We start from the raw sequence: 27,437 nt of genomic DNA on the forward strand, positions 1-27,437 counted from the left end.
TCTATAATTGGAATCTCCAACACCGTAGAATAGAGGTGGGGATAGTTTGGACTCAAATTTGGGTCGATCATTGGGGCCATTTTCAAGCTTGGTTAGTTTGGACTAACTAAACTTCGAACAAGCTGTTGTAACTTTAGATAGTCCAAACCAACCAAGCTCTGATGTAATCCTTTACCTTAACAATTCAAGCCATCAAGGGGACAGATAGGCTCAAGATCCAACACCACGCTTTCCACCCCTCCGAGGAAATCTGTAACTTCCCTGAGGCGCTTCTACCCACTTCCCCTTTACCCTGAGGCGCTTCTACCCACTTCCCCTTTACCAAGGGGAAAGCCTCGACCTTCAAGCTTTTGGGGGGTCGTCCCAAGCGCCCTGCAACCAATCAGCTGCTTGCTACTTGGACTCCCATCGACCTCTACTGACAGGGTCACACAGCAAGGGTTAATGGGAGTCGATGCCTAGCTCCAAGGTGAACAAAAAAGGAGGAAAGCAGGCAGGCTCCAAGCGCAGGCAGAAAAAAGCGCGTGGTTGTTTTTTGTTTTTTTTTTGCCTTTGGAAATAAGAGCGAAAGCTCGCCCGGCCCGAGCGCGCGCGTTATGTGAGAAAGAAAGAAATGTAATACTCGACACGGGCGGGGTCTCCTCCTGATGTAACAGGAAGCGGGGATGTTTCCCCTTTGGCTGCCGATAAGTTACAACCTCACAAAGCTTCTGAGCGCTCCTGGCGGCAGAGCCGGCCGTCGTTCGCTTCGGATTCCCTCGAAGCCCTCCGCTGATTGGATTGTAACCTAGACCTGTAGCAGCAACTAGCCGAATCGCGGCTGTTCTTTTTTAACCGTTTCAACTCCTCTCTCGGTGTTTTTTTTTTTAATCCCTTTTTTTTAAAAAACACCTCTTTTATTAAAAAAAAAAAAATCCTCATTTTTGAGGGGAGGGTTGGTTGTGGTGGGAACTTTTTCTTCCCAAACCGGGAAAAGCCAAACTCATTTGATTCCTGATATTAAGCCCGGGAAGGAAAGCACAGCTTTCGGTGAGTAAAATAAAAGAGGGAGTGGGGGAGAGAGGTGGTGTGAAACATTATAAGGGAGGCGGAAAGAGAGAAATGCAACCCTTCTCCGGTTGCTTGCGGGGGAATAAGATTCATAAAAGGCGGGGGGAATCTCTCGGACCATCCAATTCATTGGCTTTGGAAAAAAGAGGTGGAATGGGCGGGGGGGGGAGGCGGGGGAGCGCCCCTTTTCCCAGCGCTGCTCAATAAATGAGTTGCCCTGCCAAATATAAACGGGCGCTCGGGTTAGAAACCCGAGCCAAAACTAAACTAAGCCGTGGGTTGCGTTTCTTTGACCCGCGCGTGCCTGTGTTTCGGCTGTTTGAGAAATCGTGAGAAAGGGACGAATCGAGTTTTACTCCGGGCATCTGGAAACCTAGCGAATTTGGAAGCGTGTGTGTGTGAGAGAAACGGTCTTCTGCATCGAATTTTGGACCAAGTTCTGTAAGCATCTCTTTCTTTAAAAAAAAAAAAACCAAGACCACAAAACAACAACAACAACAACAACAAATCCCGAGATAAGCGGACGGGAGAAGGGAGCGAGAACCAGCAAGCTGTGCGGTCTCTTTGTAGCGACCTCCTTCCCCTCCGGCCTTTCAGTGGGTTCATTTCGGCGTGAGAGTTTCAGCAGCGCGGCTGAACCCCTCCGGTCCCAAAAGGAGAGGGGAAGTTTTGGTTTGTGTGGTTGAGTGTGTGGTGTGTGTGTGTGAGAACCAAAGAGAGAACCAAATGTAAAACTAACGCTAACAGCTTCATCTGAAGTCGGACAAATCAGAAGTCAATGCCTTGGTGTTTGGGGGCCGCTCCTTCCTCAAAACGGCGCGATTGTATACTCGTGTGAGCAACACCTCTTTAACTATAGTTGTTGCAGGGAGGTTTATTTCTGGGAGTTAACCAGCATAGGATGTATAGTGAGAGTCAAATAGGAGCTCATGATGAACCACAAAAATCTAACATTGGGTATAGTCAGTGGCTTTATTTGGTCCACTCAGAATGACACAAAAATTGTTCCCATTTTTTAAAGCTGTTCCTCAAAGAGCAGGACTTAATTAATTCTCTGGCTTCTCAATTAACAAATTAAAGTATCAGACCTAAGTTTTAGCCTTGAGGCATGTTGCTTATCCCTGACTGTTCTTAATATCTTCCCTGAGGATGAACTGTGGGATATGTAAAAGCTTGCAAACTTTTGGGTAGTCACAGTGAAGATAATACCATCCTATGGCTGTTGTATCTTATTCTTGCACAGAATGAGGCAGTACTGGATGTTTTAAACAGGAACCTGCGGATTGGTTTGGTTTTGCCAGATAATGCATTTGTAATGCTTTGAAGTAAAACTGTCCATTGATTTCAGAGGAATATGGTGAAGACGGCAATTCTAGATGTATATCTATGGCGATTTTCAATCATCCAGGTCATGGTCATCCCAAAGATGCTTTTCAAAAGGCAACTGGACTTCTGGTTTTCTTTTCTTCTTGAAAACTTTTTCATTTCTCATTCAAGAAACTTCTTCACTTCTGGTTGAATGGTGTGGAATGGAAGGATTTATATTCCTTAGTGGTCATCTGGTCATTGGTTCTCTGATGGTTGAGGCCACTTGGTGGTTTAGATGTGTATAAAACATTAAGTTTTTAAGCTATGTAGTTTAATCCTAAATTCTTTAAATCTGCTGCAAATTTCACACTGAATCTGCTTTTTATTAAGTATGATTAATATGATGAGGGTTGGTGGAAGGTGATGATATTTTTCCTTCTCTGACCTGGAGGTTGATAAATGGTATTGCTTTTTTTCTTGTATCTTTTGTTTTAAAACTTGGCAGTTATGAAAATATGAATGGATATGACATAATAGATTGACCCAGAACAACCTTTTCTTATCTATCTATCTATCTATCTATCTATCTATCTATCTATCTATCTATCTATCTATCTATCTATCTATCTATTCCTTCCCCACTCCTAGCACCATGACATTCAGCTTTCTGGTGTTTGATTTTCAGTGTACAAAAAAGAAAGTGTAAAAGTGATGAACTGTCCACAGTGAACATGCCAAGATATGAATAGTGGTTGCTGAAAGAAAATGCCAACATTGCAATAAATCTGAATGTAGCTCCTGATTTCTGTGGTTGTAGGATGTGACCCAAGAAAACACTTACCTTCTATTTTTTCCTTTTGAAAGCATTCTTAAGTGATTGGAGCACAGCTCTGCTTTATTTTGGAAATCTGGAAATCAATGGAAGATACAGTATATCAAGGAATCCTAGACACATAAGTGGTGTCTGAAAAACAGAATTTTGTGCTTTAAAGAGACTGGCTTTTGAATATAGGATATAAAGACTCTTAAGACAAAACTGACTATATACAGCAGTGAAATTAAACAAATATGATTTAAGATTTAATCGTGGTCCTTTCCAGGTATGTCAGGTGTAGAATTCTGAATATTGTGGTACTTGTATTTCCAGTTGGAATGGAGGGCATCAGGTTAAAAATGGTTTAAGATTTGCACCTTTTCAGTAAATGTAAGTTTATCTGGAAAAACAAGAATTGTTTGACACAAGATTAATTTTCAAGCAAGCACCTTTTAGGTCCTTTGGGAGTTTGGGGTATATTCTCGCATAACGACAGTACTCTTGAGAGGGAAATCAATGTTATTTTACCTCAAAATGAGGATTAAATGATAAAGGCTGACAAGATGAGGTAATTAACTAGACTTAAATCATGTCACCTTTTACTTACATTTCTTGATGATGTGGATATATAGTTCTAGTAACAATAGAACAATTGTAATAGTTTGTAAGAAGGTATTGCAGAAAAAATAGATGTCTTTCTCTGAAATTCTGCCCAGGCATTTGAAGGGCTAGGGGCCGTATTCTGTTTTTAATTCCATTCCATTCCATCCCATCCTTCCTTAACAGAAGAAGACAAACTTTTTGATGTTGGATCACATCAAAAGCTCATCTTACACAACATCCTGTTTCCCACAATGAACAGCCTTTCATAAGAGCAATTCTTGCATGCCACAGGAAGGTCTCAAAGATGCTTCTTAGCAACTCATGGAAAAGACAGCAAGTAGGAAAGGTAAAGAACAGAAAGTAAAAAAGAGTTCAAAGGAGAGCTGTAGTCACTTGTGCAAAAGCATCCGAGATGAGTGGAGGACATCTTCAGCAGATGATTAAAAAACAAAAAGTTCCATCTACCAGAATAAGAAAACTCAACAAGATTATTTGAAACTGCTCAGTTTAGTCAGTTTCTTTCATTCGGAAGAATTTTCAGTAAGAGCACTTTAGAAGATAGGCTAAAAAAAATAAGTTTCTTTGATAATTCTATAAAAATAAACTAGCAGATCTATTGCTGATCATATTTAATAGAACTGGAACATGTGAATGGACTTTTTGGCCTGAATTGGAAGAGACTTGTTAAATCTAATCTAGAATTTTAAAACTATTCTTTGGAAGGAAATAAAATACTTAATTTGTAGCTGTTTCTTTCAATTCCTCAGCCATTTGGGGAAAATTACTTCTCCTTTCTTTTGAATAGAGAAGGATTGGAGAATTTTTTTGGTTGTTGTTTTTCTGTAGCTCTTAAATTTATGTCATAATTTGCAGTTGATGCATAATTATTGTTATTCACCATTCCATGTGGATTTCAGCAATTGTCAGTTTTGTATGCAATATGCACAATATAATTTACTGACATCTTAAATGCAAATCATCCCTATTCATCTAGACATAGTCATAAATATGGGCATGAAATGGGGGAGAAAGATAAGTACAATTACCTTGTCTGTTATAAACAACGCTTAACCATCCAGATATCCGAACCTATCCGATCATCTCAAAAATATCATTCTATGAAAACTTATAAGCCTTTTGCATTTAACAACATAAATTTATAATGTGCACTTTATAAATGTATGGTCTTAATTTAATTAGTTAAATTTTCAACCTGGACTGTTAGAAGAAAACGTTTAAAGACTTAAAACAAACAACAGTTTGGAGCTGACAGCACTTGACTTATAAATTAAACAATGGTTGACATTTATACCATATTGCAAGTCTCTAGATTTTTTGACATGTATTGTCTAGTTGCAGTCTTTGCAGCTAGCTGGTAAATTTAATCAATATTGTACCATGGATGGATAAGACTTAGAGTTAGTAGTGAAGTTCTGATAGAAGTTGAATTGGTCTCAGGCATGGTAGCATCAGGCTTGTCAGATGCTACATCTTTTCTATCCTGCTCTACGGAGTGGAGAGTTGGACAGAAAGCCACTTGAAGAGACTAGAAGCATTTGAAATGTGGATTTACAGGTGACTGTTACATATAAGTTGGGTTGACAAAATCAGAAATGAGGTGATAATCCACCTGGGAAAGCCCAGGGAAATTATCAAAATCATAAAAAAGCGAAAGTTACAATATTTTGGACATGTGATGCAAAACCCAGAAAAATGCAGCATAGTTCACTTAATCCTCCAAGGAAAGATTGAAGGAAAACGAGGTCCAGGCAGAAGAAGATCATCATGGCTTCAAAATCTAGGGGACTGGTTGGGACAAAACTCAGCAGCATTTTTTTGTGCAGCTGTTGATAAAAATAGGATCACCAATATGATTGCCAATGTCCGATGAAGGATATGGCACAACAACAAAAAGATGGTACCATACCACTTATACTACTCTTATTTTTGATGTTCTCACTTGGTTCTCAACCATTTATTGAAGTTCATTTTAGACGTGGAACCACTGTAATATGCAGTTGTATACATTACATACATTGGAGGGGAAAAATCTGGATTCCTCCATATGTTATCCTAGTTTGTGGGGGAGGGGGGGAAACCCTCCTTTATGGCACAGCAGTATATGTGGGTGGTTTTTTCCCCCCCTATTGATTCTGAACTGCTGAAGGTTCTTCCTTCATATAATTGATTTTACAAATAATATTTTTTTCTTCCTGGTATGAGACATGCACTGGAAACTACAGAAATGATTTGCTTTTTAAATAAAATGATTTACAATTCGAAATGATCTCTACCCATAGAATGCTGCTGCTACTTTGTAATATAAATTTCTGACTACACACTACTCTTTTTTGACTATGGAGGCTGAAGCATACATTTTATGCGATTTTGTCTCTTCGAATAAGGATTCAGATATACATGCCTGTCTTTTATGCATTCAGTAAATCATTTTTCTTGTTTGGATGTGCTGAAATGGAAATCAGAAAAGCTTGGGATGTTGTTTCTGTATGTTTCTCTTTAAAAAAAATGGCAGTTTAATTATATGGTTTTTATGTGGGCATATAGGGTGCAAAAGATTCCACAGGATACTGCATTTACTACATTAACTTATTGCTTTCATTTAAATATACTATGATATATACATACATATCTAAAGATAAATATTTTTCTCTGTAATATAAAACTCACAGATCCAGCTCAAACTATTACATTTTAAGAATAAAAATGAAATTATCATGATTTTGTAAAATTCAGAACCCAACAAATTTCATTTTAAAGATTAAATGCTTGCAAACACTGTGAACACTGCTACTACTAGCATTGCGAGTTTTGAAAATAAAGCAATTTTTGATCTGCAAATTAGTTACTGGAATCGTTTACTTTGGAACCATCAGATTATTATTAATAGTATATTGGATTAAATCATTTGTTTATTAAAGCTTTGGGAGAGGAAGAAGTTAAGCAAATAGTTAACACTATGTTTAATCTGTTGTATAATAAGGAGCTAGACAATAGAGAAGGACAGACTCAGATAAAGTCCTCATTATTTGGTTAAGATGAAGTATACAAATTATGCCTGCTAAATTCCTCTGCTGTCTGTAACAAAATGTTATAGGGATCCTTCCTTGGGGACCTCTTATAGACATACAGTATGTTACACAAGCATGCATGTACACGTGCACACATCAATTCGTTCTCAACAGCAAACTAATTTTCTCTTCATATTTAAGCTTTTATTTCCATCTATTTTTCACAGAATGATAAATGAGTATAAATAAATGAGAAAAATGACATTTTTCTTATATTGTATCCCCTGAAAATTTATTGAAGTTAATATGAGAAAATGTTTGGGATTTCCATCTCTTTGATTTCAATTCAACTATTGGAATCTATATTCAGTTAACTAAAGATAACTAAAGATAAAACTTCTCTAATGAGTAGAGAATATTGCTGAGCTAACAGTTTCTTGCTTACTTTGAGATCCTAGGAATGAAAATTCACATATATTCTTTTTTATCCATAAACTCCAGCAGGTGTCACTCTGGGGACTGCATTTTAGCAACTTAAATGGTTTTGAAGACAAAATTTATTGAAAAAAAATACACCTACTATATAACCTTCTCTTTTAGAAACATTTTCATCGCCAGCTTTTCCCTCTTTCTCTGTTCCCTTTTGGCTTTATCAACTTTGTGGTTTCTGGGGTAGTTTGTGTAGACAGCAGTTATATTGGCTACATCTTACATTAAAATAAATTAGGCACAATTACAGTTTGTATTCATCTACTTAAATTGGTTGGCATCCAAATTGGTTACATGGACTAAAGTTACCTTCAGTGCATGCAGACTGGATTGGGGATAGACTGAGCAATGAAGTAAGGGTGATTTAAATGTTTGTTTACCTTATAAAACAATGCTGCAATAAAATGCCCCTTTATAAAAATGATATTGCTGACATGCATCAGCTACAGAGGAGTGTTCAGATAGTCACAATAATATCAATTGTCAGTAGGAAGCAAAGGCCTTGCCAATAAATAGTTGTGCATTATGAATATTATAAAAAGGTTTGCAGGAAGTCCTATGATGTACGATGTAAGTTTTTTAAAAAAATATATTTTATTTATTTCCAAAGTTAAAATAAAAAAATGGGAGGGGGGGAGAAAAAACAAACAACAAACACTACCAATAAAAACAAAAAAAATGTGTACAAAAATGAACAAATGATAAATCTAATTGTTAATACTGATACTAAATATAAAATGTCCACTCTGGTTGAAAAATATATCGGAAATATCTGGTACATTTTCTTTTTCTTACTTAATAGGTCTACAAGTAATTATAAAAATATTTAATAAAAATACCATTATGTGTAGAAAGGTGTTATTGATGTGGAAATCTATGTATCGTCAAAATTGACCCACTATCACTGTTTAAAAAAAGCAGTCAACAGGTAATCTCAAAAATAAGACGAAAACAGGTAACCCCAAAACTAATCTTCAAAAACCTCTGTTAACCATCCGTTACTGTATTTAACACTCAGAAAGTCCACAATCAGCATCCAAACTCTTATAAACGTATCTAATCCATTGCCTCTAATCAATGAGGTTAATTTTGCCATTACTGCCAGTTCAGTCAATTTTAAAGTCCATTTAAACTCAGTGTTCCTTTTTCTTTTCAATACTTAACATAAATAGTCCTTGCGACAGTCATTATGTAAAGAAATAACATCCCAAACTGGTTTTCTATCCACAATACTTAGAAGCAAGACTTCAGGTTCCATTGGTATTTGCATTTTAAAATTTTTCTGCATTGTTATTATTATATTTATCCAATATGATTTAGCACACTTACTGTACAGGACCATCACATATGGTAAAATGTGTACCTGAAGTAATCAAGTTTTTTAAAAGGGCATATCTATTTGCTTTTCCACTTTGGTGGTGCAGTGGTTAGAGTGCTGTACTGCAGGCAACTTCTGCTGACTGCCGGCTGCCAGCAGTTTGGCAGTTCAAATCTCACCAGGCTCAAGGTTGACTAAACCTCCCATCCTTCTGAAGTGGGTAAAATGAGGACCCAGATTCTTGGGGGCAATATGCTGATGCTGTAAACCGCTTAGAGAGGGCTGTAAAAGCACTGTGAAGCGGTATATAAGTCTAAGTGCTATTGCTATTGCTGTTGCTTTCAATAAATGGGTGTGAGTCTATGTTTCTATATGCATGTGTGTTGAAACTATCTTAGGGGCTCAGTGATGAACTAATCTATAAAGTTAAGCAATAGAAGGAAGTTTTCTATCTAGAATTTTAATTGTTATGAGAAGTGGCAAAGGAAATTCACTGTATAGACACAATAGCTGAATTGTGCCTAAAGTGAAAGGGATGATAAATCCTACTGTTTATTGGGGGAGGAAGGTAAGCATATTCTTATAAACAACATACACACATACAACTTGTATGGATGTAATCATTACAAATTGAAGTTATCATATCTAGTCCAAATAAATTGGAGAGTTTGGTCCATTAAGGCGAATATACATTTATTTGGGAAAATCTTTAATTTGTAGGAAACAAATTCAGGCATAGGCTATATCCCTTACTATGCATGAATTCTGAAAATATAATTCACATTTCTTCATTTCCTAGGAATAAAATCTGCCAAGCAATCAGACAAAACCCATGCATTATATCTTTTGATTTGTGGCTTTGGTGATTAGGAAAAAAACTGGATAATAGAAAGACAGATAATAGAAAGACAAGCATCTTCTGTAATCATAGAATAACTGAATTCTACTTATATTTGCTGCAAAGGAAATTGGATACTTCTCCTTGCTATTTCTTTTTTTATGCAAGTTTGTCTTTTTTCTTTGTTTTTCTTTTCTCTCTTTTCTGCTTTTTATTAGTTTGTATTAGTTTGTATGTTTTTGTAAAACTTTCAAGACATTTTTTAAAAAAAAGAATATATATAGTATGTGACTAAATTTTGAATACAACCAAGTGCTGCTGTAGCCTAGAAGTTGTGAAATGGCTTGGCAATTTATGGTATGCTGATATTATATTATTATTAGAATTTCTAACCAACCAGTCCCTGAACTGGAAGGATGCAATGAATATAATTAATCAGTGGAACATCCAGAAGTTGTAACCTCGGGCTACATAAAACATTCCTGTTTCCTTTCTTTCCTCTGTACGTCCATCCTGTTCCTCTTTTATTTTGTTCCATTTCCTCTGCACCAAAGGTACAGAATTAGTCATTCTGGCAGGCATTTAAAAACATTTTAAACTATTTTCTGTTAGTGTTCAGGTATATTTCAAAATCACTAACAACTGTATGGTTATTAATATTGCTGATATACTGTTGCTTAAATGCTGCTAAAGAAAAATATTAAGTAATTATGCAATCCAAAAATAGCCTTATCCACACATACACATTTCTGTTTGGTAAGACAAGAAATGTGCAAAGATGAGCATCTTTCTTCAGCTCAGGATGTCATAGATTAGATCCAAAGATTGCCCTTAATTATACCATGGTAGAATTGGTTTAGGCTTCAACCTGTAGTATAAACTCAGCTACTGTGATTAATAAATATGATTAACTAATAAATAAATTAATAAATTAATAAATATGATTAATAAATATGACTGGCTCCCATGTTCACCTGTATCTTCAATAGATCACTAGAGATGTGCTATGTTCCTTCTTGCTTCAAATGCTCTACTATCATCCCAGTGTCAAAGAAGCCCTCCGTCAGGGAACTGAATGACTACAGATCAGTTGCTCTAACATCTGTAGTTATGAAAACCTTTGAAAGGCTAGTGCTGTCCCACCTGAAAACCATCACGGATCTGCTGTTAGATCCCATGCAGTTTGCATATCGAGCAAATAGATCGACAGATGCTGCTGCTAATATGGCTCTGCATTACATCCTACAATACCTTGAATCTCCAAATACCTACGCAAAGGTCCTCTTTGTAGACTTCAATTCAGCATTCAATACCATCATTCCAGACATTCTTCTAACTAAACCAAACCAATTAGCAGTACCTGAACACACTTGTAAGTGGATCATAAGCTTCCTAACAGACAGGAAGCAGCAGGTGAAGGTAGGCAGAATCACATCTGATACCTGTACAATTAGCACAGGGCCTCCCAAGGCTGTGTGCTTTCTCCACTTCTCTTCTCCCTATATACCAATGACTGCATCTCAAACGATCCATCTGTTAAAATACTGAAGCTTGCAGATGACACAACCGTGATTGGTCTCATTCAAGACAACAACGAATCCGCATACAGACAGGAGATTGCACAACTTGCCTAGTGGTGTCCTGGAACTGAACACACTCAAAACCGTAGAAATGGTGGTAGACTTTAGAAGAAACCCTCCTGTGCTACCACCTCTTACATACTAGACAACACAGTATCAACACTAGAGACCTTCAAATTTCTAGGTTCTATTATATCACATGACCTAAAATGGACACCTAACATCAAAAACATCATCAAAAAAGCACAACAAAGAATGTTCTTTCTGCGCCAACTCAGAAAGCTCAAACTGCCCAAGGAGCTGATAACAGTTCTATAGAGGAATTATTGAGTATATCAGCTGCACCTCTACAACTGTCTGGTTTGGTTCTGCAACCCAACAGGACAGACACAGACTTTGGAGGATAATTAGGACTGCAGAAAAAAAAATACTACCAACCTCCCTTCCATCGAGGACCTGTATACTGCACAAGTCAAAAAGAGGGCTGTGAAAATATTTACAGACCCCTCACATCCCGGACATAAACTGTTTCAACTCCGTCCCTCAAAATGATGCTATAGAGCACTGCACACCAGAACTAGACACAATAACAATTTTTCCCCTAAAGCCATCACTCTGCTAAACAAATAATTCCCTCAACACTGTTCAACTATTTACAAAGTCTGCACTACTATTACTGTTAATCTTCTCATCACTCCTTATCACCCCTCCCCTCTCACTTGTGACTGTATGACGGTAACTTTGTCACTTGTATCCTTATGATTTATATTGACTGTTTCCTAGTATGATTTGATTGCTTATTGTACCCTATGACTATCATTAAGTGTTGTAACTTATGATTTTTGACTCTTGATGTGTGTATCTTTTCTTTTATGTATACTGAGAGCATTTGTCCCAAGACAAATTCCTTGTGTGTCCAATCACACTTGGCTAATAAATAATTCTATCTATCTATGATTAGTAGGATATATGAAGGGGCTTCCTAGGCTCACTTTATTAACACAATTATGGTTTACACTGTGTGAATACAATTTGCTAATTTTATGAAAGGTTAGAAATAATCGTTGTTGGATTTGGAACATGCCATGCTCTTAAGATAAGACTTCAACCACAATGTACTGTTGCTTTAAATATTCTTTTTCTTTCTTGCCCAATACTGTGGTACCATGGTGGCGCAGTGGTTAGAATGCAGTACTATAGGGCTAACTCACTGCTCACTCCAGGAGTTCGATCCTGACCCTCTCCAGTTGATTCAGCCCTCCATCCTTCCAAGGTTGGTAAAATGAGGATCCAGATTGTTGGAGGCAATATGCTGACTTTGTAAACTTCTTGGAGAGGGCTATAAAGCAGTGTAGAGTAATATACAAGTCTAAGTGCTATTGCTACATAAAAAAAATAAAGACAAAAAATATGAGACAGGTATGGTTTATTAAATCATGTCTCCTTCATAGCCCCAAAACTAGGAAGACTCCATAATCCTATTACAGGCTAAGCTATTTCTTTGGTTGGGTCTCATTGTTCTGTCTCCGGAGTTCATTGTCGCATACCATTATACAAACGCTTCTGTAAAGATTATACCATTTTTTTCTAACTTCTCCAATTATGTGAATTTTACAGTCTTCACAAATCCTTTGATGTATTCTGGTATAATACTGTCAATTTGACTTAACTGTTGCAGAAATCTGCAAGTTTATATGAGTCATATGCCTTTTAAAAGTCATACTTACTTCCCTCGGCCCAAAGCCAAAGGGAAGAATGATGGGTCCTTGTCTTTTGATGTACCATTGGCAGCTATCAATTTTAGAACAAGCTTGGTAAAGTAGAGATGGGGAAAGAATTTATTAAAATTCTTAATGTTTTTTTTCCTTTCTGAAGTCTGTGTTTTTTTAAATTTGATATCCTACTCTTTTTCTGTGAGATAACATATACTGCCATATCTTATAAAACAAAGCTCTTCCAACACTGTTATTCTATTAAGTGCTTTAGAAAATTCAGTTTCCTTTCATTTACTTATCAAATATATTGCATATGCCACTCACTTTGCAGTGCCTTTTCATTCTCCAATGAATATTATTATAAATGTGTGTACAGATTCATAAACACAGGGAAGGTGAAATAAAATACACCATAAGGAGATACACCACTTTGCTTTTATTGCAATATTTTCCTTTGGTTATATGCAAATAAACATCTGTACACAATACAAAACAAAAATGAAAAAATATACTTGACCTGTTTTCATGTTTTCTGGAAAGATAGAACTTGATCCATACCTGCAGAACAGTTTTCTTCAATGACATAGATATGGACATGAATTTGCTGACAAATTCACTTCTTGGAGTCCTGTTACTACACATGGAAAACTACATCTCAAAACAACTATATGGGTAGCAGCATAGCGGCATTCTCAATGTTTGGCAAGCTTCTGCTATGGGTGGATGGAGAGGTCAGAAGGGAGGGGGGAAGATACCTGACCCTTGTGAAAGCATAGCTGATGTTTTAAACTGATTTTGGCATTTCATCAGTTTGAAGCTCTCCATTTGAGCCTTCTTTTTCAATTAAAGTCCTTGATGTGAAACTTCTCCCAACTCAAAAACATATTTTAACCAACCATGAAATGGGTTCTTCTTTGGGCATGGGAAAATAACCCAAGGAACTAGTGAAGTTTCTCAGATAATGTGTTGAAGATAAGAGCAGCTGATTAAGCTGTGCAGACATGATATTCTTCCGATTAAAATCGGAATTCTGATTTTTTTGGGAATCGCCGCGAGCGGAGCCCGGGCGGGCGGGCGGGCGGTGTGAGCGGCGGGCGGTGCGAGCGGAGGCCGCTGAGCGGCAGGAAAAGGGAGCTGGGCAGCGATTTCTTGGCGCGTGGTGGGGGGTCTCTTTTGGCCGGCCCCGATTTTTTTTCAGAGGGGAATATCATGCCTGGCTGTGTCAACAAAAAAATAGACAATGTGGAAAGAAACAACCTGATTTTCAAACGGAATATGCCTCAGAACCACATGCAACATTGGGTCTTTGCTGAAGTTGAGAAGGCTAGTATTGGCACTGCCATTCAGGGCTGTGAAAGCCTGCGTGGAGTAGACTGTGAAGGAAAGAGTGTTGAAGAAGACAACTATCAGCTACAAAAGAACAGTGTGGAGGGGACAGCTCATGGGATGTTGAAAATTTATGAAATCCTCTTTAGTCAATCGAATCCCTCATCTGAAATTCTATTTGAGCTTCAGAAATCCCATAAGGAACAGGGGAAGCAAGGAAAGTGATTCTCTTCAAAATGTCAAGCAGAGAAAGAAAAAAGGCAAAGAAAGCGTTAAAGGATCAATATATAGTTAAGCTATTTTAATTTTTTATACATATATTATTTTAGTCTCTGCTTCTTAGAAAAGGCTAGTCATTGTTGCTAGGTTCCTAACTGAGGCTGCTTCACAAAGCTGTAGCCAAGTGTGTTTGCTATTCACTCTAATATTTAAAGTTACACACTGTGCCGCTAAATTTTAAATGGCTTCAGTGCTGGTCAATGATTGTATAGCACATACTGCTTCTTTTGGATTTGGGGAACTATTACAGACCTTCCAGTTAAGAAGGTATCACATCCTGTAATTCAAGATACTGGTATGAGTCATTGCCCCTCGGAGATCTTTCCTTGATAACTTAAAGACAGTGATTGGGATGAAAAAGAGGAGAAAGCTGTAGCCCTAAAAATCTTAGATTCAGAGACTACTCAAAAAAGTGTTGTTGGGTGCACATTTCCCAATATTCCATTCTATTCCATTCCATTTTTATGCTTTTATTTATTTACTTTTATACTTATTTATTCATTAATTACCTTTTTATGCCACCGATCTCACTATCACATGACTCTGTGTTACATTATGCTCAGATTAATAATCAGGATTAATTAAGGTATCAATGGATATGTAGGATGCGTGTGTACATTTGTGTCTGTATGTCAACCAAAATGCTGGCAGTGGCTGAGAAATTGAAGCCCTGTCCCTTTCGACATGTAGAGAATGTGTGTGATGCACGTTAAAAGGGTTATGTTTTCAATTGCCAAGGTGCACCTGCCCTTTTGATATAGTTGACATTTTCCAGCACATCTCTGAAATACATATTGTATCATGTATTTTTTTCATGCGAGGAACTGAGAGATAAAATATATTTTAAAACATTTATATGATTACACTGAATATTTAATGTTGCTTGACATGTTTCTGACATGATGCATACCTTGTCTGGCAATGATACACATTGATCAATTCCCAAACTGTGACTTTTGAACCACCGCTGGTCTGCTAGGGTGTATTAAGTCATCATTATACACTTATGTATTTGTTATAAATAGCTCAAATGCTACAAGATTATGGTAGACATTTGGGCATTCTTATCTTTATACATAATATTTTTTTTAAAAAAAATCAATCACAATGAAGAAAATACAAACTAAAAAAATAATAGAATGAAAAAATAGAAGGTGCATGAAAGAAAAATAGAATAAAATAGAAAAGAAAAATGGAATAAAATAGAAAAGAGAGAAAAATAATACAGTAAAGAAAAAAGAAAAATATATATATAAATAAATTATTTTCCCTTCTTCATAAGCATCTTTAGTAATTTATCACCTCCTGAAATACAACAATATTCTTCCCATATTGCATCTCTTATCTATAAACAGATCTTTAACACCTCATCATTTCAGTCCTGATATTAGCAAATGTCAATTTAGATGACAACATATTTATGTTAACCTTGAAGAAATATATGAACTTTATATTCCTTTTTTTCCTTTTAACAATCTTAATTTTTAGTCCCTTCAAATAATGTCCTACAACTTAATTTCTTGTCATTGTTTTTCTACGTCACAAAATTCTACCAATCTTGACAAGCCTTTTTTGTAAATCCAATATTGGAAAATTATCCAGGTCACTCTCTTGGCATTTGCATACGTCTTTAAATTATCAAGACATCAGCTGCTTTCTTTTTTTAAATGTCCTGAGCAGCACACTTTTCTCTATCATTCATATAACCTGTCATTTTTAAATCCACTTTCAAATCTGTCTCAGTCTCGTCTGGAAAAAAATTGCCCATGATATATTTTAAACACAGTCTGTCTATAGAGACAGACACTCTTAAAATTACCTTTTGGGTTCATTGTTCAAAAACATCCTTCAATATGTCCAATGTTAAAGTATTTTTCTCCATTCTGCATTCGTAAGTCAAATTTAAGTATTCTTCTTTAATTGTAATCTTTAGTTCCTGCTAGTTCCTTCTAGTATCCAGCCTTCAATGTCCCAACCTATCATTAAAAAAAAAAAAAGAATTAGAAGAAAAACATTGTCCCACAGGGAAAACTCTTATAATTAATTCCAAAATCTTACTTCATATCCATCTAGACTCTTTATCTATTTGTAACTTTCCAAAATCATATTTTGCTGCTTAATCGAAAAAGTTCTTACACTTATGTTTAAAACATCTTTCACTAAGGATTGAAGGAAATTCACCAGATGCTGTAAAACTTGTTAATCCAATAGTTCCTAATAGCTAAAAAGTAATGGATAAGCAAGTTCAAAAATGATTGCAGGTAGTTCTCGACTTACAACAGTTTGCTTAGTGACCATTCAAAGTTACAATGGCACTGAAAAAAGTGACTCATAACCATTGCAGCAGCCCCATATATTTACATTCAGATGGTTGACAACTGACTCACATTTATGATGGTTGTAGCCAGAGGTGGGCTGCTACTGTTTCTCACCGGTTCTAGCGAACCAGTAGTTAAGATTAGGCACAGTTTGGCGAACCGGCAAATCCTACCACTGGCTGGCCCCATCCCCGCCCATTTTCCAGCCTGTTTTTGGGGCCTTTTTCAGGGTGTTTTTGGGGCATTTTCTGGCTGTTATTTGGGCTGTTTTCAGGGCCATTTTCTGGGCTAAAACGGCTTGAAAACGGCCTGAAAAATGGCCTGCAAACAGCCCCAAAACAGCTTATTTTGGGGGCATTTTCAGGCTGGTGTTTGGGCTATTTTGAGGCCATTTTAGGCTGGTTTTTTAGTCCAAAACCAACCTGAAAATGGCCCAAAAATGGCCTGAAAATGGCCGAATGCCAGCTTATTTTGGGGCCATTTTCAGGCTGGTTTTCTGGTCCAAAAAACAGCCTGAAAATGCCTCAAAAAGGCCTGAAAATGGCCCAAAACAGGCCAAAAAATGGGTGGGAGCAGAGCCAGCCTGTGGTGGGATTCGCCCCAACCAGCTGAATCCATCTCTACCTTTGAGGCGAGTGGCTGGGAGACAGAGCTGTGTGTAATGAGTGACATCACCCACTCAGTCACATGACCAACTGGCCACGCCTACCCAACCAGAGAACTGGTTGTTAAAAAAAATTACAGACCACCATTGGTTGTAGCATCCCAGGGTCATGTGATCCCCTTTTGTGACCTTGTGACAAGCAAAGTCAATGGGAAAACCAGATTCACTTTAACAACCGTGTTACGAATTTAACAACTGCAGTGATTCACTTACCAAATGTGGCAAGACAAGTCATAAAATGGGGCAAAACTCAGTGAACAAATTTTTCACTTAGCAACATAAATTTTGGGCTCAGTTGTGGTTGTAAGTTGAGGACTACCTATATTCAGGTTTTTTTGGCTAAATGAAATCTTGTTATCTTAAAATCAAACTGGTGTTTGAGTGTGGCACTCAATGTTTTGAACATAGAATATTTTATTTAAAGGCTTTTTTTTTTCCTGGAAGTAATTGAGTCAGTAGATGGGGTTCTTTTTCAAATCATTTTGGCTGCATCATGCTTTGTTTTCAATTGTTTGATGGTTGTTACAAGAGTAACAGTGGCATAAAAACCTTTGTATTCTTATTTTAACAAAAAAAATCATGGTATTGGGAGTGGGTTTCAACACAGTGAAACATCCCCTTATGATATGTAGAATAATCATAGACAACTAGCAAGTTGGGAAAAACCACTAAAATAGATCTATGGAGATTATCAGTCATCCGGGTCATGGTTATCCCAAAGGTGCTTTTTCAAGAGGCAACTGCACTTTTGGTTTTGTTTTTTTTGAAGACATTTTGCTTCTCATCTAAGAAGCTTGTAAGCTTCTAAGATGAGAAGCAAAACGTATTCAAAGAAAAAAATCCAGAAAGTCCAGTTGCCTCTTGAAAAAGCATCTTTGGAACAACTAGAATAGATCCTACATTCTAATGTATGTCTACGGGCAACTGAAATGAGACGTTGATTTTGATCCACTCCTGCCTTCCAATTGATGCAAATTGATGTAATCAGGAAGGAGCATAGTGGTTATATTCTATTCCCAACATATCCAGTTTGGAGCAGAAAAGTTCACTATCTGAAACCTTGAAGAGCTACTTTAACAGCTTATCTACTTTATTGAACTAGCTAGATCACTGATCTGTTTCAAAACATCACACAGCATAATGTATTCTTAATCCAGATCATAGTTTATTATCTTAGTAAAAAATATGCTTCAGTACTTCAGAAATTTCATATGTTCTGGTATTATTCATAAACCCTCACAAGTGGCTGCATATATGAGGTCATAAATTATAGTTTGGGAATTGTAAATGCCGAGGACATACAATATTACAACTTTTCCCAATCCTGGTGCCATCCAGATGTGTAAACTTCTGTTCCCAGAATTCTTAACAATAAATTATGCTGGCTGAGAACCTGTGGGAGGGGAAATCCCAGGCTGCAGTATTGTATAATTGCTGCTTGTTTCTGTAGTCTATGGCATTTTGGCAAACCATGTTGTCAGCTGCAAAACTCTCTCCCTTCTCTCTCTGTGTGCGCACGCATGTGTATGTGTGTATGTGATATGGGAGAAAGTACAAGAGTGGACATAGTCTAAAAAAGATCTTAAAATAATCAATCTTGTCTATTTTTGTTGCTTGAAAAGGCAAGAAATAATCCGGGGAATGCCTATCATAACATGTGCTCATGCTTTTGTTAGAAGTGGGCAAGATTTTGCATTCCAAATGTTGTTGGACAGCAGCTCCCATCATTCCTAGACTACTAAAAAAATTTGTGTTAGGACTCCACTGAATTATGATTAACACATGGTAAGTAAACAGCAATCTAGGCTACATTTAGGAGGAAACATGAGTAGCTAAAACCTATATTTTTATCTTAGATGCTACTGCTCGTTGTTCTTGCCCATCACAATTGAACATTTTCCCAATCAATCAGTAGCCCATGTAATAGTCTCACAGATTTCCTTGACAAGTCAAATTGTTTGTTAACCATTTGTAGAAAACTTTTAGAATTTTCTAGTTTCTTATATGTTCGGTATTGATAAAAGACATTAATAAAATGTCATTTATATGGCGAATACTGTTGGGCTTTGTACCAGGGTTTAGCAGTTTACAGAACTCTATACATTTAACTCTGAAGACAGATTTAACTCCCTCAGCTAGTTTTGGCAGCATAAAATGGCTTGATTAGAAACCTCACCGCAGACAAAAGATGCAGCTGCAATGCCTCACATCACATCCACATTGAGTGCCCAGTCCATTGCAAAGAAATGAGGCATGTTATGTACCTATAAATTAAATAAATAAAAATATTACAGAATAATAAAATATTATTAGATGTACCTATAAATTTAATAAAATAAAAAAATAATATAGATATATATTATATATCCAGGTTATTTCCTTCAGCCTTTCTGAATTAATAGATACTGGGCATCTCCCTTGATGGCCTTGAGAACTACCAAAACTTAAAAAACATTTTCTGTGGTCTGGAAAACAGCCTCAGCTCTTACAAAAACCTAGCTGCTCCTTACCTTCTGTGTCCCTAAGCAGAGAAGTGGAAATAGGTTGTGTGTTACTCTTAATTTTATTATATTTTTCCATATTTCCTTTCTTTAGACCAGATATGGAAACCACTACAAAAATGTCCTGGAAAAAGGCAGAAGCTGTACTCTTACTCTTTGTCTTGGATTATTTATAGCTTGCTGATTTTTATTGTGCAAAAAAAAAAAAAATCTTACAGAAAGGCCATTCTAATGAGATTCCCATCCCAATCACCAATAGGAAGTTGGAACAGCTTCTTAACATAGCAGCTAATTTACCTGAAGGGAGCACGTTCACTGTATCATTTTGAATGCCTGTCCTTTGCTTCTTTCCAGCCTGCATCACCCTGACCTCCAGTTTTATTTTCCACATAATCTGCACATTTGCAAGGAAACATCTTTGCATTTTCTTCACTCCTGGGCTTTCCCCCCATCAACAGAGCAGCCAGTTTCCCTTTCCTTTCTCAGACCAATTTGATAAGATGACTAATCTTTTCCATACAGTGAAGTCCACATCAACAAACACAGAGAAGGACAATTAAGTGTATAGTTGTCATTTGTTTAGAGAGAACCAATACTTTAGGATAAATTTGTTTAAGGAAGAACCAATATTTTATAATAAAGACTGCACAAATAAACCTGTTAAGAGTTTTCTGGTCTCCAAAATGTACATCTTCTTATAGACATAATGTTGCTAGAGAACTGACAGTAGTGTGTATATTTTACAATCATTGCAGCTTCAGCAACCTGGTAGAATAATCAGGCTAGACATTCAGAAAGATACTGTTTCACTCTTCTCCTTTGGCACACCAAAAATTGCATTTGATTTAACCACATATATTTTTGTTTTCCAAACTCAGCATGCTGTGATTAATCGAAACTGTGGTTGTTTTAAACATATTTACTTTGAAGGGTTTATCCCATAGCTACTCTGTTTAAAGTAGCAATTGTTAATATATAATTCTGGAGGAAAAAAGAGTGCATAACTGAGGGAAAGACTTAACTAATTCACATGTAGTTGGGCAGATGTTTGAAATCTATAATTAGCTAATCTATGATTAGCTAGTTCACCAAGTTTGGAATAACATTCTCTGATATAACCTGCATCTAACTAAACATTTTATTCTATTGTTTTTTATTTTCTATCTCTCTTTTTCAGGCAAGTGATCAAATGCAAATGTGTACAATATGCAGGACATGTTCAATATCCATATCTACAGTTAGCTATGCTGTTGAGCTTTTGGGTTGATTGATGCAGAAATTATGTTGCTTTGTTTACTGGTTAGTCTTTTTAGATAGAGAAGTCTGTTTTTGCTATTATGTCAAGCACTGAAGTGAATCCATCACTGTTGTGGTCTCTGCTTCTATGAGAGGTTGATAGGCCAATACCTCAGCCTGTCAAAAGTGTGCTTAACTGTTTGCTTTCATTATTTGCTCTAGGAAATTTGATTTCAAAAGAAAACTATCCTTTGTTCCCCCACCACCCCACCCAATCTATTGATGAAGTATTCAACATGGATTGCCATCCCATCTCTTTTTGTAGCGTTAGGAGGAAAGATAATGGAAGAGAGAGCTTACAACAACATCCCATTTGTTCCTATGTCTCTTGGACTGTTTTGAATTTGTTCCATGGTTTTTAATTAAGGTCTTCCCCAAAAAATGTCTCCTTACTTTTGGTTACTTCCTTCCTTCCCAACCCCAAATCTTATGTTTGGTTATTTCACTTTTCCAAGTATACTACAATCTTATCTCCTAACAAGGCAAGTTTTAGAGTTGAACCCAATACTGTATTGTTGTATTAAAACAGCAACTGATTTCATATTAGTTTTCTTCCAGGTTGATCTTAGAGGGAGGTGAGGAGAGCAGTGTTTAAGCCAGAGCAAAAACTGAACTGGAGAATCAGTATTCTTTTGTGGGGTCCTTGGCTCTATTGTCTTCTATTGGTACCAGTATTCTCCTTCTCCGACATTCTTATTTTCTCTTTTAAACATGGTCTTCTCTTTTTTCCTAGGGAGAGATAACTTGTCACAAAAATTCACAATAAGTACATTGCTCAGGGCTTTTAAAATTATGCTAAGGGTTAGAAAGGTCATAAGTTACCCACCTCTGTTCTAAAAGATCAGGCATGAGGCTTCCTTATTTACCTTTCATTTTTCTTCCTTGGTCTGATAAGCTTTTTTTTATGGCTTCTAATTGTGTTAACCAGGTTGTTGAGCAGACCATAGATAGTATTCATTCCTAAGAAAAACAAATTCCTATATCATAATTTTGGATTCATAGCAACCCAATTTGAGAAACATAACAAGCTGTTTTCAAATCCATGTGAAAATCAAGAAAGAACTAGCCTTTATGCTTATTTTTTTTTAAAAAAAAAATTCATGATTTTTTATCATAAGCTCCATTAAACAGTCTTGGAAGGGAAAGGCAAAATGTAGTTTGCATATAATATGAATAAATAAACATAAACTAAAATTAAATTTACAAATTCTACTTTTGTGTAAAAAAGAAGTTGGAAGTAAGGATAAAAAGCCTGAGGCAAGTTTTTCATTATTTGATTTAAACTATTTATTATTAATTCAATCTTGGCATATTTGTTGTTGAGAAGTTGAACTAGTGTAGCTTTCTCAAAGATAAATATGAACTTTACATTACCAAATACAATTTCTATGTTTCTACTTTTTCAAAAGTTTAAAGTAGATGGAAGATATAAATTGATATTTTTTTTATGTGAGAAACTTTGAAAACTTGTTCTTCCATTAAAGATAGTCCTCAACTTACAACCACAATTGAGCTCAACATTTCCGTTTCTAAGTGAGACATTTGTTAAGTGAGTTTTACCCCATTTTATGACCTTTCTTGCCACATGTGTTAAGTGAATCACTGCAATTATTAAGTTAGTAACATGGTTAAGTGAATCTGACCTCCCCATTGACTTTTCTTGTCAGAAGGTCACAAATGGTGATCACAATACCCCGGGACACTGCAACCGTCATAAATATGAACCAGTTGCCAAGTGTCCGAAATTTGATCATGTGACCATGGGGATGTTGCAATGGTCGTAACTGTGAAAAACAGTCATAAGTCACTTTTTTTTAGTGCTGTTATAACTTTGAATGATCACTAAACAAACTGTTGTAAGTCAAGGACTACCTGCTGTTGATATTTCTGCTTTTTAGATTTTCCTTTAGATGGTCTTTAGGTTTTTAATTTAGCCTAGTTCCCTGGAGGTGATTAGCTCTTTTTAATATCTACTGTCCGGACATTGCTGTCTCTTTACAATATTCCTTACACAACAAAAATTTAGGGGATAAATTTAATGCAAATAATTATGTCAGGACCAATGCCTTCAGTTTTTTCCCAATTATCCCACCTCTTTAGCAGTAATTCAAATTAGAACAGAAAATAGGCGACTGTCAACACCCAAATCAACACCCCAAAATAAAAGGCCACGCACAGTCAGGCACCATATAAATACTACACATAGAATAGCCCAAAGCACATACTCACATAGAGAAAAGTTCCCAGAGGATGGGCTCCAACATGTATCCAAAAGTTCGGAAGACTAAATGTCTGGTCCTGATGACCGATCCAGTTTGGATCCTAGAACAGAAAAGAAAAATGGCCATGACTTGCTCTTGATCTGCAGAAAAAAACAACAAATAAATAATAAATAATAAATAAACTTGGTTACGGTTGTTATTATATTGAGTCTTTCTCTTTTAAAACTTTTATAATGTTTATAACATAAACACATTGCATATATTTCCTGTCTTTCCTCATGGAATTAAATAGAAGAGAAGAGAAGAGAAGAGAAGAGAAGAGAAGAGAAGAGAAGAGAAGAGAAGAGAAGAGAAGACTTTATTCTAAGCCAAGTGTGTTTGGACACATAAGCAATTTTTCTTGTTTAATTTGTTCATCGTGAAATCCACATTCAAAAGAGACCAGAATACTGTGCTTAAAACAGTTGGTCAAGGCAAAGGATTTTCTGTATCTGTTCCATCTCTTTCCCATAATCTGTTGATTATGCATCATCAAGTTTATATCAGTCTTAGCAACCATATACATATATTTTCTCCAAGAGGATCTGTCCCTAACCTGATCTCTCAGATCTTCTTATGATGCACTAATTACCATTTCATCTTCCTTGATGCTAGTCGTCCTCTTGCCTTTTCTCCTACTTTTCCAAGCTTTAGAATATTCTCCAGAAAGCTAAATATTCTCATAATGTGCCCAAAGCAAGATAATTTGAGTCTGGTCACTCAGGCCTTGAGTGAGAACTCTGGGTTGATTTTTATTAATTGTACAGAAGGCCTCTTCCTACTTGGATCTAGTCATCCTGTTTAATTCTTGTCTGAAAATTATACAAGCCTGATCTGAGCGAGAATATCAGAAGATAGGATTGATATACAAGTAATCCTTGACTTACAACTACAATAACGACTGGAAAATTCATCCTTCAGCAGTGCGATCAATAAGAAAGACATCAAAAAGTTGACTTGCAACTTTCCCTGCCAGTTTCCTTGACTTTGCTTGCCAAAAATCAGCTGGGAAGTCACAAAAGGCAATCACATGAGCACAGGATGTTGCAACCATCATAAATGCATAACAGTTGGCAAGCACCCAAAGTCATGATCACGTGACTATGAGGATGCAGCAATGACCATCAGTGCTAGTCATAAGTCATTTTTTAAAGTGTCATTACAACTTCAAATGTTTGGTAAACAAATGGTTTAATTGAGGACTGCCTGAAACTGAATGGTTCAGCTTTAAGCCTGACAACTCTGATTTTAGAAACCAGTTTAATATGTGGACCATACTGATGATTTATTATCAAATGTCAGTTTTAAAAATCCATATGAAACTACTCATTTAAATAACTAGGCATATTAGTTTCTTCCTATCTTGTTAATATGAGAAGTGCTGAATGTCAACTCATAAAACATTCCTATGCATGAATACATGTTCTAGATTATTTATTTTAGAAGAGCTGAACAGAGGGTTGGAAGTGAGATTTGGACAAGAAAATCAAGTGAAACAGGAGGGAAAACTAAGATTCAGTTAAATCAAATCTACTAAACTTAGCTGGACAATTTTCTTCTAAATATTACTTTTGGAAGATCTATCTTTGTCTAGGAACAGAAAAATCCAGCATAAATTTATTTTATACCAACATGCTATGATCCATCAAAGCATATAACCACCATACTTCAAGCTGTAGCAGTGAACAGAATTCACCTTGTAGGAATTAGCATCCATTCAGGAAAGACTTGTAAAAAAAATGGCCAGAAATGGCATAAACAGCTTTTGCTTATGCAGTGATTTCCATTCATTGGTCCTGGAAAGTTCTGTGCTAATTTCCTGTATCTTCGTCCATATTATTTCTTTAATGAGAATCCAAACAGAGAGAACAGTCCATTTCCGGACTTTGTTTTGTAGGTATTCATTCATAAATCCATTTTGTTCCAGTTTCACATTCTGATGGAATAAGAAATATCAAATTCCATTTTATAATTCAAAACTATTTTATCACAAATTGTGAATTTACGTGTGGTTTTTTTAAAAGTTACTGCAAAATTTGGTAAAAGCTTTCTAATATTCAAGCCTACTTTTTGTGTCAGAATATGATAGAGAGGAATTTGCCAAACATTACTATTTTTAAATTTATGCTGGATTTTTCTGTTCCTAGACAAAGATAGATCTTCCAAAAGTAATATTTAGAAGAAAACTACACAAAGAGGGAAAGTTATAATACTCTTTCCAAGTTCATGTGGAGCTGCTTATTTAATTCAGTTGCATTGCAATGTGCCACTGGAGTACAACATTTGATGAGAAAGTCCACTAAGATAGAAGACTACAAGCCCAATACTATCTTTCAGCCTAACCTACTACACTGTCATGCCCCTGTCGGAGTCTGAATCCAAGGAAGAAGGTGAACAGATGACAGGGAGTAGGAGTGTGGCACCATTGGCTGTGGAGGAAACTGGGGAAGGGCAAAGTCCAGCTGGACAGAGGAGAGGTAGAAAAAGGGAGAGGGAATTCAGAGGAAGACCCAGGCCCACCCACTCTTCAACCTAGGGCATGCAGGAAAGAATGGAGAAGAGAGCAATGTGGGTTGCATGGCTTATGGGGGAGGAAAAGGCCCTGATTCTTTTCATGAGCTGCAGCCGGAAACACAGTTTATAAAAAAGGCAAGCTGTGTGTGGCAGGCTGTTGGGAGCAAATGTGACTTTATCTTGTGTTGTCGTGGCTTATCTGTGTTCCTGGTATCTTCCCAACTGTGTGAGTTTTGCCATGCTTTCAAGTCTGAAATTTTTGCTCCTGCCCTGCTACACTAATTACTTCAGTTTGGCTTGTTTGGACTTTAAGTTACAGTTTGTGTTTACCCTGTTTTGGACTTAATTTTCTCTAGTCAAAGGCTGTTCCTGGGAGAGTTTTTCTCCAGCAAGAATGTAACCTGGACATTGGGGGCAAAGTTGGAGATAATAAAAGGACTCTTATTGATTATCTGACTGTGTTGCCTTTGTGCCATGCCCCAGGTCATCACATACACTGAGTTATTGTGAAACTAAAATGAGAATTCTATTTATTCTGCATCCTTAAATTCCTAGAGTAAATATAGGACTATGGTTCTCAACATTTTCTTCACCACATACCCCCTTTAAATACCTTTGGGGCCAGGGCCAGGGCCATGGACCCCCAAGACTTTAACTCCAGATTTAAATCATAACATTTCTTCAAGCCTTCGTGGACCCTCTGTGATGACATTGTGGTGCTCCAGGATCCGCGAACCACAAGTTGAGAATCTTTGATATAGGATATAAATGAATGAGTGAACAATGATAAAATGGGGAAATTCATAGAACATTTCAATGTTTGTAGTCCTTGAAATAGGGACTAGTTGAGGCTTTCCTTATGTAATGAGATGTAGAATGTTGGGTTTACAATTCCCCAAATTCTCAGCCAGCACAAGGAAGAATGTTTGAACTTACTTACTCCAATACCACAATCCCAGATTTTTTTACACAATAGTGTCTTCTGTTTGACAGATGGAAGGGAACGTGTACCTGGTATCATCTCTTTCCTTTAAACAGGTGATGGTGAATCTCCAGATAAAATTATACTAATAATTCAGATTATCTAGTCAGGACTTCACCCAAACTTGTTGCCATCCTCCTGAGGATTGTTCTAGGACATTTGCTGCTTAAGGTAGAGAAGATATGACCCCTTTCTGTTGATAGATGAGCTAATAGCAGTGTTGACTCACTTTTGTCAACACTGTGGATCCTTGGTGCTCTCTGAGCTTGGTTGTTTGTTTGAATATGTTTCATCATCCAACTAGGTAACATCATCAAATCTAGAGGGAGTAGGAGTTGCTTTCTGTTTATATACAACAGCTTGCCCTATCAGTGTTAGTGGGAGGGTTGTTTTCTTCTTGGTAGATCCTTGACTAAGCTGTTATTTACTGTTTAATTGTTTTCCTAATTTGTAGTTCCTTGATTGGGGTATTGTTTACTGCTTGATTGTTGATCTGGTATTAATGCGATTTTTTTCAACACTGTAAATCTGATGATTTTCTCCAAAACACCT

General features: G+C 36.5%; 1 protein-coding gene across 2 annotated transcripts in view; it reads left to right on the forward strand.

The window, feature by feature from the left end:
- Positions 1 to 471: 471 nt before the first annotated feature.
- CALCRL (calcitonin receptor like receptor) overlaps positions 472 to 27,437 on the forward strand; it is an 89,359-nt gene continuing 62,393 nt past the window's right edge. Inside the window, exon 1 of one of the 2 annotated variants that reach the window (XM_026668026.2) lies at positions 472 to 1,029. The gene's annotated coding sequence lies outside the window, so the exon portion shown is untranslated. The remainder of the gene's footprint in view (positions 1,030 to 27,437) is intronic. The other variant, XM_026668025.2, reaches the window with a different exon arrangement.

Source organism: Notechis scutatus, chromosome 1 (assembly GCF_049901735.1).
Source record: "Notechis scutatus isolate UNSWTSFEM ecotype Mainland chromosome 1, rNotScu1.2, whole genome shotgun sequence".
NCBI classification, from domain to species: Eukaryota; Metazoa; Chordata; class Lepidosauria; order Squamata; family Elapidae; genus Notechis; species Notechis scutatus.